Source organism: Porites lutea, chromosome 12, assembly GCF_958299795.1.
Source record: "Porites lutea chromosome 12, jaPorLute2.1, whole genome shotgun sequence".
In the NCBI taxonomy this organism is placed as follows: Eukaryota; Metazoa; Cnidaria; class Anthozoa; order Scleractinia; family Poritidae; genus Porites; species Porites lutea.
The window spans coordinates 7,571,855-7,575,051 of NC_133212.1; the positions used below are offsets into that span (position 1 = coordinate 7,571,855).

Consider the following 3,197-nt stretch of genomic DNA (forward strand, 5'->3'; position numbering starts at 1 on the left):
ACGGTACGAGAGAGAGTTGGGTCGACCTAATGAAACAAGACTGAAGTTTTCAAATGTGGCACCAGAGGAAGTACAACTGCGGTTAACAAGGTCCAAATCGGACTTCACCATTTAGCAGAGATAAGCCGTTTCTTTTGTGACGGCAGTGAGTTTCGCGAGAAAGTCCTTTTACTATTTCCATTCCTTCTGTAATTACCCAATCCTTACATTACATGAACAAGATTCTGGAATTAGGTATCATAAGGTCTGTTGGGTGAATAACGTCACAAATGTACTGCGCAAGTCTGGCCCGGGAACTTCTTTGAACAATAATAATAATAATAATAATAATAATAATAATAATAGTCCTTATTCAATCAAAGGATAAAAATACTTATCCTAAGTTAAATGTATGCATCGACAAGCGAGAAAGCTGCTCAAACAAAGTTTTCATCAATGACAGAGATCAAATTAAAAGGAGGCAAGATATCAGACTGTGTTCGATTTACAAGCGGCATATTCAAAAGAGTATTCTTGAAGCAAACAATGTCCATGAGACCGCATGCAATCGAAAAACGCCAAAACAGTTAATTCAAATTTTGATACTTGAACTGGAATCCAATTCCACTTTAAGTATCAAGTGAGTCACCGCGGACCACCGAAAGCTAACAAATCAGACCGGCTAATTCATGTCAGTAGCAGGAAAGAAAAGGTCTGACGATCCAAAACAAATAAAAGGCCTGTTTGATGCTTCACTCTTGTTACGGAAGGCAATCAGTAGCTGCACGAAATGGGTGTTTTCAGTGATTGACCAGTACGAGTTTTCTGTCAGTTCCGAGGTCTTTGTTTGCATCCGATGGTAAAATGCTTCACTGTTCTGCAGAGCGCTTTCATGCTGACAATTCTTGAAAAGGTTAGCGCTTGATGTAGTCTAGTCATTCTACGAGAAAAAAAGACCGAACCTTGAAGTAATTGCAACAGAATTTATTTTTGCCGGAAGTTATGCTACTGATGCCTATAAATAACATGTCAAAAGTCTACCAAACGTTTCGAAGGATAAAATGATGAAATTACAGTTTTATGATTGAATTCTTTTTCTAAATTCAAAATGGCTGCCGCGCAATTTATTCAAAATATATGCGAAAATTTTTACAGCAAACAGCTAAAAACAATAGGCGTAATTGGAAAACAAAATGCGTGCACGTGTTTAAATGTAAAGATTTGAACAACTTTTTGATCACATCGAAGAAATTTTATTTCGAGAACTGGAAAACAACAGTTTTCCTTGAATTAGTTCTCTATCAATAAGTATATATGTGTATCAGTGACTCTAAAGACTCTCGATTGTTTGGTTTGGAAAATTCTTGCTCCGTACAACTGCTCTGGACGATTCTCTGGCCTTCAAACTAACAAAGTTCTTCGCTTCACAAGACATTTATTTAGACGAGTATTGGTAGAAACGCATTGTTGGACGTCCAGAGTGGTACTTTAGTGAAAAATGTCGTGTGAAGGTAAAGTATAGATGGTTAAAGATGTGGTTTATCGTCCGGTTAACATCACACGATGGAGTATTGTGTAATTTGCAAGGAATTACCAACCAATGGCCTCGAAACAGTGGAACTTAGGCAAAAAGGAAGCGATGGCATCAACAATGCAAGTAAACTACGTGGCGACACACTCCAAACTTTTGCAGGACAGCGTGTACATCAAAAATGCAGGCAGAAATACTGTCATGTAAAGGTTATTCGTTCCTACATAAAGAAACATACGGCTGATGAAGAAACATCCTCTAGTGCAAGTCGTACCCTGCGTTCCAGTGAACCAACATTTGATTTTGGTGAACGATGTTTATTTTGCAGCCAGCCTGCTAAACTTAAGGGAAACAAAAGAGGACATGATGTTTTTCCTGTTAGAACATTAGATTTTCAAACCACATTAAACCGAATTCGTGAGGAGCGAAGAGACGGTTGGGCTGAGAAAGTGCATGGCAGAATATCTTTTTCCCAAGATCTCATTGCAGCAGGTGCAATTTATCACCAAGTTTGCAGTACCAATTTTCGGACGGGGAAGCAAGTACCGCTTTCTCATCAAACTAACGGAAGCAAACGACAAAAGAAAGGCAGGCCAACTGATAAGTCTAGGCAAGAGGCATTCTTGGAGGTTGCAAAATATCTTAAGGAAAACGATGACGAGCAGTTAACTGTGAACGATCTTATGAATAAGATGGCAGAATTCAACGACCAAGAACCTTACAGCGCACGGTATATGAAAGAAAACCTTAAAGAGCATTTTGGAGAAAACATCGTTATTGCTAGTATCAATGGTAAGGCTGATGTCGTAACATTTAGGAGTACAGCTTCGACCATCTTGCAAAATTTTTATGACGCTTCTAGAGATGCTGACCCTGAAGCCGATAAAATCAGAGTGATTAAGGCAGCTGCTGATCTCATAAAAACGGACATCAAAAGTAAGGACATCTCTAAAAGTTTTTATCCATTACCTGGAGAGATTTCGTCTTTGGATGAAAACTGCGCTTTTCTACCTGAAACGTTGTATTTGTTTCTGAGAACAATATTTAACGAAAAGAGTGCAGAGCGAAAGATTGCTTCCATAGGGCAAGCCATTATTCAAGCCGCTCGGCCCAGGGTCCTGATAGCTCCTCTTCAAATCGGCCTGGCAGTCCAAATGCACCACCATTATGGATCCAAATTTTTAATTGATTCCTTGAATAGTCATGGGTTTTGCTCCTCTTACACTGAAGTTAAGAAATTTGAAATGAGTGCGGCGCAAACAAAAGGCACAGATATTCCTGGTTTAACCCCTGGTCACTTTGTACAATATGTAGCAGATAATGTAGACCACAATGTCTGTACGTTGGACGGACAGAACACTTTTCATGGTATGGGGATAATAGCTGCTGTTACTCCGGCCACGCATCCAGATTCTCCAATACCGAGGTGTTCCACCACAGCTGCAGAGATAGCAAATATTGGAAAGATTGATATTCACTATTACAAGACGGCTAATGATGTCAAAGTGTCTTTGGTTTATGAGAAACTGCCATGTCTTTCTAACGTCAATAAAACTTGGAAGTTAGACTTTCTCTGCAGTTTAGTTTGGCCAATTCGATCCCCCAAGCCAAATTGGTCTGGATTAATGCAGACTATAAGCAAAGGAAGCCATCTCGGAAAATCTTCTGTTACATTCTTACCAATGAT

The 3,197-nt window shown here is 39.3% G+C and overlaps 1 pseudogene; it reads left to right on the forward strand.

Moving 5' to 3' along the window:
- The first annotated feature begins 1,542 nt into the window (after positions 1-1,542).
- The window catches only part of LOC140953650 (uncharacterized), a 6,614-nt pseudogene continuing 4,959 nt past the window's right edge, over positions 1,543-3,197 (forward strand).